A 16587-nucleotide genomic window follows, 5' to 3' on the forward strand; every position below is an offset into this window, starting at 1 on the left:
GGCATCTGATGTTTACCGATCGTTGCCAGGCCCACTCGTTCTCCACCCAAGTCGGCTCACACAGCTGCCTGTTTGTGCGATTCTATGAACAATACTTGGGCAGCGAAAATTCGCGCTGTCTTCTGCGATTTAATTTCTTCAAGGCGCCGTGACATTTAATGCAACTGTTTAAAGTTAAGTAGAAATTTTAGAGCAATTCTGAATCCTTTTATTTGTTAATTCAAAGATACATTTTATAGCCTTATCTCTTCTTTAAGTTACTTAAACAGTTTACTAGAGGTTGAGATCTCGCCGGTCATTCTTATTTAATGTATATTTTAATTATGTGAACATTATTGTGGAACCCTTTATACCTTTCTGCGGCGTCTGTTTTATGAGGTTTTAAATAATTGCTCTCTTTCTTTGGTCGCTTGGTAGTTTTGCACAAGAATTTATTGGCAGTGACCTGTTCATTTTTAACAATTTTTTTTATTGGTGTCTTCTGCTCATGAAGCTTTGATAATCTTTATGACTGTTTAAAACTGGTTTGATGTTTGTATCATTAGTCCTTTATTTTATATTCTGGCAAACAGTGACTGGGTGCGAGTTATACTTTCAAGTTTTCTGTCATCGTTAATTATTGTTCAATATTCAAATTAATTGTTGTTTAATTCAAGACTTAATTGGGTTTACTGCAATTCAGTTCTTGCAAAATAAATCTGTATGTTGTACTAGTGAATGAACTATGACAAATTCATATGGTCTAGGCCATCCTAGTTTTTCATTCTGGCCAACTTAAGCGGCCATATTTTCACATTTCTGTGAGGATTTAGAAGCATAGATTGCTATGGGGAAGAGAGGTATGACCTGCAGGAAAATCTAAAAAGTCTTTGGGGAAAATAGAATCAGCTGTATATCAAGAGCTCAGATTGGAAACTCAGAGGAAGGAAATTTGAAAGGTAGATGCAGTATATGGAGAGTATATACAAATGAGATAAACTTGAAGGCAGTATCATAGATGTAGAAGAGGACGTAGATGCACATGAGACGGGAGGCATGATACTGCAACAATCTGACACAGCACCGTAAGGCTATGTCGGTAGTAGACGAGATTCCGCCAGAACTGCTAATAGCCTTGGGACAGCCAGCCATGACAAAAGTATTCCATCTGGTGAGAAAGATGTATGAGACAGGCAAAACATCCTCAGACTTCAAGAAGAATATAATAATTCCAATTCCAAAGAAAGTAGGCGCTGACAGGTGCGAAAATTACCGAGCTATGAGTGTAGCAAGTCATAGTAGCAAAATACTAACACGAATACTTTACAGAAGAATGGAAAAAACTGGTAGAAGCCGACCTAAGGGAAGATAAGTTAGGATTCCGGAGAAACTTAGGGACTCGTAGGCAATACTGATACCAGGACTCTCGTAGAAGACAGTGTAAGCATTTTTAGACTTAGAGAAAGCTTTTGACAATGTTGATTGCAATAGTCTCTTTAAAATTATTAAGAAAGAGGTAATATAAAGAGAACAAAACGCTATTTACAACTTGTATGAGAACCAGACGGCAGTTATGAGTCAAGGAGCATGAAACAGAAGCAATGGTTGAGAATGGAGTGAGACAGCGTTGCAGCCTATCCCTAATCTTATTCAGTCTACACATTGAGCAAACAGTAAAGAAAACAGAGAAAAATTGGAATTAAAGTTCAGGGAGAAGAAATAAAACTTTTGAGTGTGCCAATGACATCGTAATTCTGTCAGGGACATAAAGGGCTTGGGAGAGCAGTTGAATGGAATGGAGAGTATCTTGAAGATATAAGATGAGCATCAAGAAAAGCAAGACAAGGACAAAGGTATTTAGACGAACTGAACCAGGTGATGCTGAGGGAATTAGATTTGAAAATGAGACTGTGAAAGAAGTAGATCAGTTTTGCTATTTGGGCAGCAAAATAACTGAGGATGGTCGAAACAGAGAGGATATAAAACGAAGACTTTTAACAGCAAGGAAAGCGTTTCTGAATAAGAGAAATTTAACATTCAATGTAGATTTAAGTGTTATGAAGTAGTTTCTGGAAATATTTGTTTGGGGTGTAGCTGTGTGTGAAAGTGAAACACAGACAATAAGTAGTTTACACAAGGGGAGATTAGAGGCTTTCGAAATGTGGTGCTACAGAAGAATGCTGAAGGTGAGACTAATGAGGAAGTATTGAGCAAAAGTGGGGAGAAAATAAATATGTGGCAGAACCTGACTAAAGGAAGGGATCGGTTCATAGCACAAATTCTGAGACTTAAAGGGATCACCAAACTAGTGGTGGAGGGAAATACAGAGGGTAAAAATTGTAGAGGGAGACAGATGAATATAGTAAACAGAATGAGAGGGATGTAAGTTGCAGCAGTTATTTGGAGATGAAGAGGCTTGCACAGGACAGAGTAGCATGGAGAACGGCATCAAATTCGTCTTTGTACTGAGGACCAAAACAACGACGACAAAAATATATACGGTTTAGACGATCTGGTATTATTTATAGGAGATTCTACTTTTTTGTAATGTTGAATATGCAGGGATGTGCTGATGTAGGTTTTCTGTAAATCTACTTATAACATTAATGACAAGCTGTTAAAATAGTTGGGTGGTGTAGTATTTTGAAAGCTGCAGATCTTAGAAAAATTGCAGTTGTCTTAAATAAACTTTTCAGCACAGAGTATTTTAGTGTCAATACAGAAACGGTTACTTTTTTAATTATGTGTTAATTCATAGATTATTTATCCTGGGAAGGGTTGGTTCATAAGCCCACTTTTACAGATAGTAAGGCACTCTTGAGAATTTATACCTCATTCCTGATCACAAACGTGTAATAGGGGATTTTACATCTACTATGTAATCCAACAATAAGAAACATTTGTAAGAGAAATAGTGGAAACATCATAGAAAACAGAAAAATCTCAAGATAATTTTCCTTCTCAGAAATAGATAATGTTGATGAATTACAAATAGATAGAAATGGACTGTGAACGGAGGGAATTATTGACGTGAGAGGAGAGCTGGAGAGATAGTGATTAAGAATTGCATTCACACTACAGGGTAACAGAGGATCGTGCGACTATATGGCAATTTATGAAAATCTCGAGCTTCTACGAGCAGAAATCAGTGAATAAATGATGTAACAAGTAACTAGAGAGGTCCCATCTTTATTCTAAGCGAGTTTCCCTCCTGTATTATGTATATTACTTTATAAAATATGAACAGACCAGCCATCAACAAGAAGCAACTATGTCCTGCGGCAGTCGCCAATGAGCAAGAAAGATGTCATAAGAAAAAAATGAATATAACAAAAAAATGAATATGACAAAAAATCAATGTAACAACAAGTAGTGAGTGTGAGTAGTGAGTGGAGCAGGACGAAAAATTTAAATTTGATTTGTCATCCATTCTTTTTCCTCATTTTAAATAACTGTCCCGTTATATTTTTATCCTTGTGGTATTTTACAGTTTTATAGACACGATTACCATGTATTCTTGCTTTTCAGGAGATGTATTTAAATGTCCATTGATACTAAATTCGTCTTGTGTTTGATTTGTTGTGTGGTAATATGAAGGTAAAGAGCTGTGTCAGATTTCTTGTTGTGTGCTCTTGAGTCCATTGAAAGTCGCCTTGTTTATTTCCAAGTTCCTTTGCCAATCTACTCAGCGTCTTTCCAACCCCACGTCGACATAATGTAGGTGGAACTTTCTATAGTAATTAGATACTTTTAACTGAATGTGTCACATCCAGCTGGATATGGAGAGGTAATTCTTCTTGTGCTAAACACTGATAGAAGTGTCCCAAAATCTGACACAAATGTGTAAATGGACATTGTGTTTAGTTTATATTACTAGAGAGGCAGAGGTTGGAGACGTAATTCATAAAGGGATGTTCATAATGAACTTAGGATTTAGGAACCAATTTAGGAGAAATAAATGTGCAGGCACAAATATTAACGACCCAGCAAAACTGCATAGAGTAATTTGACCGTGACAACAATTGTAATAGCGAAATCAGGTTCAAAAGCTTTCACACTTGTGTTTATTGGAACTTTTCAAACTGGACAACAATAGAAACTGGAAGCATCACTTGGACTTCATCCAGGAGAATCAAAAGGCATAATGTAACTAAACAATATATATTATACAAGTTCACAGTGAAGGTGTTGCAGTACAATTCTTCAAATAACGTGACAAAAAACGTAAAAGAGAAACTGATGGGAAAATCTAAAAATCCAAGACGCTACACAACGAATGATAAACACAATAACAGTTAGCACAGAGCAGAATTATTGACAAATGAGGAATATGTTTTCTCAGAGAAGGGAATAACTTCTAATGAAAACTATATTTCCTTTTCATTACGCTATATCAACATTAACCACATTCAAAATGTAATGTTTCCAAAAGGCATAAAACAGAAACGTCTAGTCGTCAGGTAACGATAGTTATAGTCTGAAATACAGCACTGCATTTTTAGTGACTGTGCATAGTATTACAGCATTGGAAATGAGACTGAAAGAGCACTGTCTTGTCACAGCACAGTCACAGCTTAAAATGGTTCTAAGTAAGGTCCTGGAATGTATAGTTAAACACTAAATCACATCACTTTATTTATGTATAAACCTCAATAACAAGTAAACAACTCACCACAAAACGCACCGTTTACAGTGTAAATGAGAGCAGAAGAAACAAAGCAATATCTTACTCTCAAAATCGCAAAGCTCAGTAAAACACGCACAAAATGCCCTTTTACAGTAATGTGTATAAAATGAAACCACTCACATCTTATAAAACGGTCACCTACAAGGCATATGACGCTGGAAAATTCTTTTGAACAAAGTAGATTATTAAAACAGTTGGACATTATCATCTTTATCTTACATACCTGATAAAACTGAAGGATAATCTACAAAAGAATGTAGAAACAACGACTTCAAGTGAACAACATTACAAAAAACCTGGCAGTTAACTAGTGGCGAATCAGTTTCTGGGCTTTGGCTGGGGAATGAAAAGAATGATCGAGGAATGAACATAGAATATAGCAGAGGTGAAAGTAAGAGGTCTCTCTATGTTTACTTCAAATAATAAATATAAATAGTGAAATAGAGGGTCACCTAATAACAGTGCTACTACACAATGGTACATATCTGAATACTATATAACCAAACTGTTACTGCAGGATTTATATGCCTGTTGGATTTGGTGATTAAACTTTCATCCTTATGCAAGCTAATTTTTGGACCAGAAGAAAACCAGTTCATACAGATGAATGGTGTAAGTACATATATTGCGACATATGTAGGCAGTAGACGTACACATTCTTCTTATCACCTTATACCGAACTTCGATGGGTGTCCAACCACTAGCATGAGGGATAAGAGATATTCATACCAACGAACTACAGAAAAACTGGGTTTAGAGCAAAGATGGAAGATCGACTTCTGTTGAGGAGAAGAAAGGACAACATTATGGCAAGAACAGGAGGCATAAGTCCTTCCTTAAAGACTATATCACAAGAAGATATCGAGTCTCCCTCGGTCATCTGCCGCTGACATTATACCACAAACCAAAGCATGTGTACAGAAAAATCAAAGTCAACTAGAATGTTGGGTGGCATTCTGTGGTGTTCCAATGATCTCAGTTCCCACTGTGGTGGCCAGATCGTTGCCAACGTGTCTGTAGGCTACTTGGTGAAAGGTCACAATATGCGGTGTCCTTTCTTTCCACACCTCTACAACTACAAGAACTAGAGCGTTGTGTACTATCAGTTGTGACAACAGCACTAATTTGCTACCTGTTGAAAGAAGATTAAATGCTCCCCATTATGTGTCAAGAGTAGTAAACATACTGGTCGTACACTTAAGGCCATGATTGCCAAATGGTATATTCAGTCAAAAGGATGCATGGCCCCATACTGCTGCTCACATTACAAACTCCTTGAGGAATGTACACATCCTTGAGTGGCCTTCCAAGTGTCTTCATTTGTCAGGCATGGAGTGCATATCATTTAATAATTGTGGCACACAAATTAAAGTCTAACTTGTCATATAATTCTAGTAGAACATAAATTTTCTTTAAGCCAGTTGGCAGATAAATAGTTCGTATAACTCCACCCTGAGGAAGGAAACCAGGTATTTAATAATAAGCTGGAAGAAGCGAAGTATGGAAACTATAGAGAAATTCTAAAGGAAATATGTTTGTTTGAATCTAAGGCACCATGCCATCCCTTGTAAATGTACAAATCATCCACGAAATATTAATAGGAAGAGTTCATTCTTTTCCTTCTTTCTGTCGTGCAAAAACAAATTGTGTTACATACTAAAATTCTAAATTGATAACTGAATTTGTGTTTGTTACTAAGACTATATATTACAATAGTAAAGACTGTTATTTCAAGAGTAATATATAGAAGCAGTGTATGATCAGTGGTTGTGGTTCATGGTGTAGATAAAGTCATAGTTATGGGAAGCATCTTGGTTAGGGGAGACAGAAGGACATCAAGAGTGAATTGAGTGTGTCAGACTGGCTGGAGTCTGTTGCTAGTGCTCTCACCGAGTAGATGTGGCTTGCATAGCTTCTGATGCCATGAGGTTATGCAGACTTGCATAAAAGCGCTATGAAAGACTGCCATCGCCGACAGAAGTGAGAAAATATCATGAGTTTCAATGGCAGCAATATTGGCCATTTGGCAATCTTGAGCCAAACACTTCAGTATATGAACATTGAAAAGACGACTTTCTGGAATGGTTCTTCAGAATATCAAGGCCAAGCACATGCTTCCACAAAAAATAAAAAATAAAAAAACAAAATGTAGTGACTTGTGCCAGTGAAGTAGTTAAGTATGTCAACACAGTCATTAAAAACGAAGTGTGAAACATTTTATCTACCAGAAACCTATATTACTTTTGTGCTGACATAAGCTGTCGCCAGCACACTGGACAACAAAGATGAAGCTTGAAGATCGGTAGTATGCACTGGACGAAGTGTGCCTGTCACAAGAGAGGCGAGAGACACACCGACAAGCAACATGCCGCCAACGCACTCTCAACAGCTTATATTCAGGCCGCCACCACTGACTGGAGGGCCTCAGTGACTGGCTCACTGGCTCACTGAGGCTATGACAGTGCATAGCAACCAGATCAGGATTAACAGTGAGACTAAAGTTTGTAATAACAAGATTGCCAATGCTGTCTGCAAGAGGACTATTACTGATAAGCTTGCACCACAGAACATGGAATCTATTCAAGATAAGTAAAACTGCCAGTTCTTGTAAATAAAGAACTGCATTAATCCACAAGTGCATTTCTGTTGTAGAAAGACGATACTGGCCACCTGTAACCACATCATCTCCCTTGCTTCCTATGGTACAAGACTCTACAAGTTTCAGGTCTAGGTAAATAGGTAGGTATTATGTTTCGAATGTGTATCAATATTGCATCCTTAAATTAAGTAACATGCTAAATATTTCTTCAAAGTTTAACATTTCGTGTTAGTACTATTTGCAAAGTCTGATAACATTTTGCAATCCTCAAGTTATTCTTTTTACTTGAAGATGCTTTTATTTTCTCAAAAAATGTGATATCTTAAATGGGTTACTCGCTAATGTATAAGTTTGGGTTCTTATGTGGTAATAGCATGGTTATTTATGTTATCATGCAAGATATGTCATTACTTACGTTTTGGTCGATAAAGTTTACGATAATGCTTGCATGTTCCTAAATAATCGCCAATAATGTATACAATGATCTATAAATTAATGTATGGCAATGTAACACAAGTCAACATATCTAAAACTTCCCGTGATTAATTTTTATTCAGTAACCAACTAAAGTTTCTGCTTAAGTAAAAACATGAAATTTAAAGCTTAAAAAGTAATTTAATGTAGACAAAGATATTTAAATGAATTTGCAGTTTATGTGTTGATTATCGCATTTCAACCTACTGCCTTAGGTTAAGGGCCAGACAAATGATTCAAAGGACTTGAGGCAGATCCACAGTCAATGCTAGGGTTGTTATCGCACATTTTCACCTCTGGCAGTCTTAGTTAAAGTTGAAATTTGTCAAGCTGTATTGTGATACGAAGTTGTTGTTGAACTTTATGCCCCTGTACAAGGGGCTAGTAAAGTCAATTCGCCGGCCGCGGTGGTCCAGCGGTTCTGGCGCTGCAGTCCGGAACCGCGGGACTGGTACGGTCGCAGGTTCGAATCCTGCCTCGGGCATGGGTGTGTGTGATGTCCTAGGTTAGTTAGGTTTAAATAGTTCTAAGTTCTAGGGGACTTATGACCTAAGATGGTGAGTCCCATAGTGCTCAGAGCCATTTGAACCATTTTTTGAAAGTCAATTCAGTGGTTGGAGGAAAGCAATGGCATACCACCTCCAGTGGGACCACATTCAGTAAATAAAATATTATGGTGGCCAAAGTAACCTTCTGGTAAGTAATACCTTTCTCTTTTTGTCCTATGTTAAAAATGAATGTAATTTAGTCTCATAATTTATTCATTCAAACCAATGTGTATCCTTCTGTGCTGGCAGTTGTTTGAAATATAAGGAGTAAGAATCTTATCAGTATCACATTTTATAGCACTGCTCTCTATGTTCAAGCTTATGAATTTGATAACACTAAAACCAGTTTATTCACTTCATTAGCGAAACCAAAATATGTTTCACAGTTTGCAGCCAGTTTGGACACTGCATGTTAAAAGTAGGGGAGCAATGGAGCCTGTGTGTTGATTAACAAATTTATGTAAGCTTCTTTGATACAATTACTCATTGAAAATGTTTGATATGTAAGCTATATAAAATTCATGTATATGTTGTATCTATACCAATGTGCCCCCTATCGGCGTCACACAAACTGCAGAAATTCTCAGTATGTGAATGAATTCAATGATAAACTTACTAACAAACTTCATTTTTTTATTCTTATATTTAGAAGTTCAATAACTGAATTCTTATTTAAAGCAACTAAGCTGTACAAAAACGACTGTAATTCCAGGTTTTCTCTACAACTTGATATGTGTACTTAGTTCACATTTCATTCAGGACAAGATGTTAAGCCCAGTTCTCTGTCTCGCGACATATGCCCTAGTGATGATTTTAAAATTAATTAACTCGAAACATATCTCCTCAGCCTACAATTACTTTCTGTTTTTCTTCTCACAATTAATTTGTATTTTTTATAGGTCTGTGTTTATGTAAAAAGAAGGTAGTCATCAACCCCAATATCGTTTTGGACTCCATGGAGCTTTACTTGGCATGGTTCAGTTGGTGATGATATGGTGTTACCTTCCTATGGCCTATGTACTGACATGCTCATCGAATTATACAGAGACCTGCAGTTTAATGTGGATTCTGATCCATGGGTCAACGCACATCAAAAACCATTGCCAGAAGTGAAAGACGTGCCAAGTAAGAAAGGAGAATCCTAGGACTGACTGGGGATCGAAACCTACACCTTTGATTTATAGTCTGGCAGTCTACTACTTATTTTCTTTTCTCTTTTCTTCATTTGGTCTGTTTTTTCGTCATTGTTTCGGCAGTGATTCTCTGCAGGTGTCGCATGACACGTTTAAGATTCTATCAATGAGAACTTTACTCAACTTTATTATAACACAGGCACTCAAATTTCTCGTAACAAAGGTTGGCCAGCCCCCTGACCAAATACCTTGAGCTACCATGCTGACTCCACTGAACAACTGAGGTACATGGTCTTTATACAAATGTGTCAACGTCTGTAGCTGGCTATACTTTCCAGAGTCAGAACTTCTATTACGCTCGAAGCCTTTGGAAAAAGCCTGGCAAGCTGCAAAGTGTTGACATGAGAGACAGTCACTCTTATTGGGGTAAGTGGGTAAAGCCACAGAAATAAAAGTTCCCTATGCCTGAGTTAGCATACTGAAATAGCCCATGTTCTGGTAATGGTACAAGACTGTCTTTAGATTTATGGTCTAATTCATTCCACCACCACCAAAGAGATTGAATAAGCCTGAAACCTATACCATATTACACGATAAAAATTCCTCACAGACATTTGTTTAGTAACTCAGCTTACTTAAATATGCATTCCTAAGATAACAGGCAACATGGTGGGTTAAAACTGTATATAAGATAGTGGCTTGAAGCTTCCACTGAGAAATACATAAAACTTCGAAGTATTGAATGTGTATAGGCAAAAAGGTTAATCACCATAAAAACAACTTACTGTCAATTACATTAATACCTCCAGTTCATTTAAGAGTAATTTAGTTACATTTTGAAAATATTGAAGCCATTACTTTCAAAAGTGCCTATTCTACTAATTTGTTTTGCTGCATCTAACAGTGTTGCGTTTAAACCCCCAGCTGAATACTCTATAAGTCGTAATCATATTTTTATGCTTGCATTTCTTGGTGCTGCAGTTATGGTGGAGTTTAATTGTTTTAATATTTTGTCTGAAACCAATAAGAGCATGCTTAACCAATAGTTCATATTAGTTAAAAATTTAATATTGTAGTCTGAATTAGGTAAATGTTTGATCTAAAAACTGCACACCAATTCAGCAAGTGACACTCATATAGTACTTTTAATTACTCGAACTACACATTTAGCAACACACAAAGCATTTTTCTTACTCTGTTTATCCAAAAAAATATTCAAGATCTGAAGTGACAATCATACATTATTGCTTATTGTTTCGAACATGTGTCACATTATCATGAAGTAAGAAAAAATTGACAACTTTGCTGTACTCAATCCCAGGAAATCTATATTAATTTAGAAAAGTGATTAAAACAATAAACAAAGTTTCTAAATAATTGCACTAAATTTCTTGTACTTTTGACTTTTACATTTTTCAGTGAGACTGCTGAATTACGATGCCACAGTGGATGAATTTCATTGATCATTTTTATACATGTTGCTGCTAGAAGCAACACTGTCGTGCCTCTGATAATTAGAAAAATCACCAGGGAAAACTAGATACCTAGTCATACAGAAACTTTAAAGAATTTAAAATGAAATAATACAATCTGACTTAAAAAAGGAAGAGAATCCAACTGGAAGCAGTGAAAATGTGAAACAGAGATGCACCAGTTCATGTACGATTGTATTGGTGTTAAGCCCCATACAGAAAAATAGTATCATTACTAACTTCAAGGAACTGTGTAGCTAAACACTAATTTAGTGTGTAATACGTATTGAGGGTGATAAGTAATTGAATAGCAGTATACTGGAAAACAGTTACTTTACACACACACACACACACACACACACACACACACACACACATATATATATATATATATATATATATATATATATATACTCCTGGAAATGGAAAAAAGAACACATTGACACCGGTGTGTCAGACCCACCATACTTGCTCCGGACACTGCGAGAGGGCTGTACAAGCAATGATGACACGCACGGCACAGCGGACACACCAGGAACCGCGGTGTTGGCCGTCGAATGGCGATAGCTGCGCAGCATTTGTGCACCGCCGCCGTCAGTGTGAGCCAGTTTGCCGTGGCATACGGAGCTCTATCGCAGTCTTTAACACTGGTAGCATGCCGCGACAGCGTGGACGTGAACCGTATGTGCAGTTGACGGACTTTGAGCGAGGGCGTATAGTGGGCATGCGGGAGGCCGGGTGGACGTACCGCCGAATTGCTCAACACGTGGGGCGTGAGGTCTCCACAGTACATCGATGTTGTCGCCAGTGGTCGGCGGAAGGTGCACGTGCCCGTCGACCTGGGACCGGACCGCAGCGACGCACGGATGCACGCCAAGACCGTCGGATCCTACGCAGTGCTGTAGGGGACCGCACCGCCACTTCCCAGCAAATTAGGGACACTGTTGCTCCTGGGGTATCGGCGAGGACCATTCGCAACCGTCTCCATGAAGCTGGGCTACGGTCCCGCACACCGTTAGGCCGTCTTCCGCTCACGCCCCAACATCGTGCAGCCCGCCTCCAGTGGTGTCGCGACAGGCGTGAATGGAGGGACGAATGGAGACGTGTCGTCGTCAGCGATGAGAGTCGCTTCTGCCTTGGTGCCAATGATGGTCGTATGCGTGTTTGGCGCCGTGCAGGTGAGCGCCACAATCAGGACTGCATACGACCGAGGCACACAGGGCCAACACCCGGCATCATGGTGTGGGGAGCGATCTCCTACACTGGCCGTACACCACTGGTGATCGTCGAGGGGACACTGAATAGTGCACGGTACATCCAAACCGTCATCGAACCCATCGTTCTACCATTCCTAGACCGGCAAGGGAACTTGCTGTTCCAACAGGACAATGCACGTCCGCATGTATCCTGTGCCACCCAACGTGCTCTGTAAGGTGTAAGTCAACTACCCTGGTCAGCAAGATCTCCGGATCTGTCCCCCATTGAGCATGTTTGGGACTGGATGAAGCGTCGTCTCACGCGGTCTGCACGTCCAGCACGAACGCTGGTCCAACTGAGGCGCCAGGTGGAAATGGCATGGCAAGCCGTTCCACAGGACTACATCCAGCATCTCTACGATCGTCTCCATGGGAGAATAGCAGCCTGCATTGCTGCGAAAGGTGGATATACACTGTACTAGTGCCGACATTGTGCATGCTCTGTTGCCTGTGTCTATGTGCCTGTGGTTCTGTCAGTGTGATCATGTGATGTATCTGACCCCAGGAATGTGTCAATAAAGTTTCCCCTTCCTGGGACAATGAATTCACGGTGTTCTTATTTCAATTTCCAGGAGTATATGTGTGTGTGTGTGTGTGTGTGGTGAAAACAAAGAAAGCATTGGTATGTTGATAGACACAAACAAACACACACACAAAATTCAAGCTTTCGCAACCAACAGTTGTTTCATCAGGAAAGTGGGAAGGAGAGGGAAAGACGAAAGGATGTGGGTTTTTAGGGAGAGGGTATGGAGTCATTCCAATCCCTGGAGCGGAAAGACCTACCTTAGGGGGAAAAAAGGACAGGTATACACTCGCGCGCACACACATATCCATCCGCACATATACAGACACTAGCAGACTATATGTATTTTATTAGCAACATCAACCCTTTGTGTTATGTTTCAAGTTCCACGATTTTCCGCCATTTTACCGTTTGAGTCACCGATTTTATCGCCCTTTTTTATTATTTATTATCTTCATCTTTTTAAAACAAATTCTGAAGGTTGAATAGCGGCGTACTAAGCTGCTGCGAGCGCGCCCCCTTCGAGGGGAATCGAAACACAATAAAGGAAAAAAAAGATCAGTTATGGAAATACACGTGTGATTATTGCATATGTTAGCTGTAGCAGCAGTAGACTGGAGAAGTGTAATTTCTCACAACAAGAGAGGATTCCTGTTGCTTGAAGCACTAGATAGTTAAAAAGAAGTAAATGAGATGCCTGTTTCACTTCCGTGCATCCCGTCGCGTGCCACCAGCTACTACTATGGTTTGATTCAAGACTTATCATGCTTCATATTTCGATATTCATCGGATGCATATCACAGAGATGCTCCTGCCTTCCAGCTATGCTTGGGTGCTGACGCAGAAAAGTATCTTCCACTGGAGCGGAATGAGATGCCTGTTTTGGGAGCGACGCCAACGTGACATCTCGCCGGCCAGTCTGATTGGCTGGAGCCGCTACACCTGCTGGGAAATCAGCGCAGCGCGTGACGTGGCTGCGACGTCATTTCCGCGATGTCGGTATGCAAACGGCGCAGGAAGTTCATTCCGTCGCGGCGGGCCGCAGGCTGGCCGGAACACAGCCGCCTGCTTTACGACAGGGTGCGACGCCGAGGCGCCCGTTATCGACAGCGGCTGACGGATGGCGGGTGGGGGCGCGCAGGGTCATATCACGCCCCACCCTCTCACCTGACAGCTAGCCACTAGCTACTGGCTACTGCAATTGTCATCCACTGTGCAGCTGCCATCTCCTCAAGCTGCAGTGACAGGCCGTGGCGTCAGAATGCGTCGACCATCACACTATCGTTACTTCAGTAACAAATACAAACACCAATATAGAATTTAAATTCTACCAATTAACGAACTGTGTCGCTTTAACGTATTAGTCATAATGAAGTTGCGTAATTAAGTTTTTGTATAATTACAGCTACATATCGTTAATCTTTGTACACAGCATAATCTCCTCGAACTTGGATTAAAAATATAACAACCTCGAGCTACTAATAACATTCTTTAATTACACAGCCAATTTCAGTAGACCAACGATCATCAGGTTCCTACACATCAGTTGAAATAACATATCAGTTATAATACATGTTTAAACTGTTATGAATCTGTTAACTTATTAATTGATAGTGTTCATCCTAAGGTATTATTTTAGTCTTAATACTCACATATTACTTTAATTGTTGTACAGGAATCTGATGATTACTAGTCGACCGAAACTGGTTGTGGAGATAGAGAATTTTAACAGCACCTCAAGGCGATGATATGATATTATTGAAATATTTATGAGCTCAGATCACCATTGATAACGTAGCTTGCATTAAGCTTATTGGAGATTAATGTATAAAAGTAGTTCACATCGTAAATTTTACCATTAGCACACAAAGAAAAAATGACAGCACATATCTAGCTGATCTGCATACGTTCATTTTCCTTTCAGGTATATGAAATGTAGCAAATTCCTTGGTGACGTGAATATTCAGGCTAATAACACTGCAGGAATGTTTATTTCTTATAAATAAATTTGTACCTATGTATCATTGAAAAATTTACATGGTCTTAATTTTTGTGTGTCTGCAGGTACATGTCGTAAGTCCTGCTTCACATTGGAATATAACCAGTAACTTGCCACAGAACACACATAGAAGAGTCAAAGAAAAGTGAAGCAGCCCAATCATCAAGAGGAAATGAGGTGTCCATTCTACTTTGTCTTCTCTGTGAGTGTGCTGTGGAACGTTAGTGAGGCTGGTCCAGTGTATAGTAGGACTCAGGACATGATTATGCAAACATACAAAAATTAATTACATAAATAAATTTTTTGAGGTGATATTTAATACTTTACGAATACACTCATATGTACTCCACTTCACGAACCAGCTGCTCCATTTCCTTTTGGCTCCTCTAGCAGTGTACCAAGGTACTTTGACATGAAATTTCAATGTGTACCATGTGTGCAGGTATGTATTTTTACAGAAACAAAAAATAGTTAAATAACTTATTTTTTAGGAACATCTGACTATCATTAACAGCATAGGACCATTAAAGATAGGGGAAAATCTAAAATTTTAAGTGGTTTGTGCCTGTGGCTAGGAATCAGCAGCTTGGAACATATTCAGTATAAGGAATTTAGAACAAAAAGTTTTGTTTTTAAATAAACTAATGTATTAAATTTATATACAAGATGTTTGTTTATATTATCATACAAATTTCATGAATTGCGCTTTGGATACAGGTATACTTTCTGTAACCATGCAAGTTAATATTTCAAACATCTGTGTTTATTTCTCTAGAATAGGGTAACATATTTCTTTTGCTAGTATGTAATTGCGTTTTGGGAATCAGTGGTTTATGTTTGACACCAATAGTATTTTTGATGTAATCAAATAAGCCTTGTGACGGTATTTATCCGAAATAAGTAATATATTTAGCTCATATACTTATATTTCATTACTTCAGTAGTTAACATTTGAATTCAGGATTATTCTGATTTTAAACAAACAAATTGATAATACTCAATAAACGTTTCTGCACTTAACACAATCCACAGATGAATAATAACGATGTATAGGTAGTAATACTATTACATGCTGACTGTTTTTGATTTTACTATACAGTATTCAGTCGATAAACACTGCACCAGCTCACGGTGAGATTAACAATTTGATGACATCATCCCATCTCTGATAGTGCTACAGACTCTCACTCAACTTTTGTTAATGTAAAGACACAGATTTACTTACAAGTACTGAGAGTAAAAATTTCTGGAAAGTTATTAGTCTCAATATTTATCCTAACAAGTAATTTGCTACATTGTAGATTTCTGAGCAGAAAATGAAAATAAATATATGAGGTGATACAAACATATTAAACATTTATTTGACTGTTATTTTTTGTTTATGTGGATCACGTATATGCATTTACTACCTGTGATTAATGCAAGTACACGGATTTTGCCAAGTGCTTAAATTCCGTCGAAAATAGGTCGTTTGAGCGTCTGAATAGCCATTCATGCAAGACATGGTGTACCTTTCCAACAAAACTGTCCCCCAACCAATATTTCTTTGATAGGTACAAAAGCATGAAGGGTCTAATAACTGTGTTGAATATGGGAGAGACAGACATAAGATCTGTGTTTGGAAAACTGCTACATTGGTTATATGGGACCATACATTGTCAAGTCGCAATATACAACCTTATGACTGTATCATGTGTTGTTTGGATTTGATTACTTTTTTTAATAAGTTTTTTTTTAAGACTGAGTATGTGCTGTAGCGACAGCGCTTATTTGCGATATGTAGTGCTCCAGAAAGTCGCCTTTTATAATCGAAAAAGTGGTCAGTCTGACCTCCATGGTTTTGCGTGATGGAGAATTACACTTTTGTAACTCACTTTCTCTATTTCTGGACTTTTATGGTAAACTCAACATGTGTAT

This window comes from Schistocerca nitens, chromosome 6 (genome assembly GCF_023898315.1).
Source record: "Schistocerca nitens isolate TAMUIC-IGC-003100 chromosome 6, iqSchNite1.1, whole genome shotgun sequence".
In the NCBI taxonomy this organism is placed as follows: Eukaryota; Metazoa; Arthropoda; class Insecta; order Orthoptera; family Acrididae; genus Schistocerca; species Schistocerca nitens.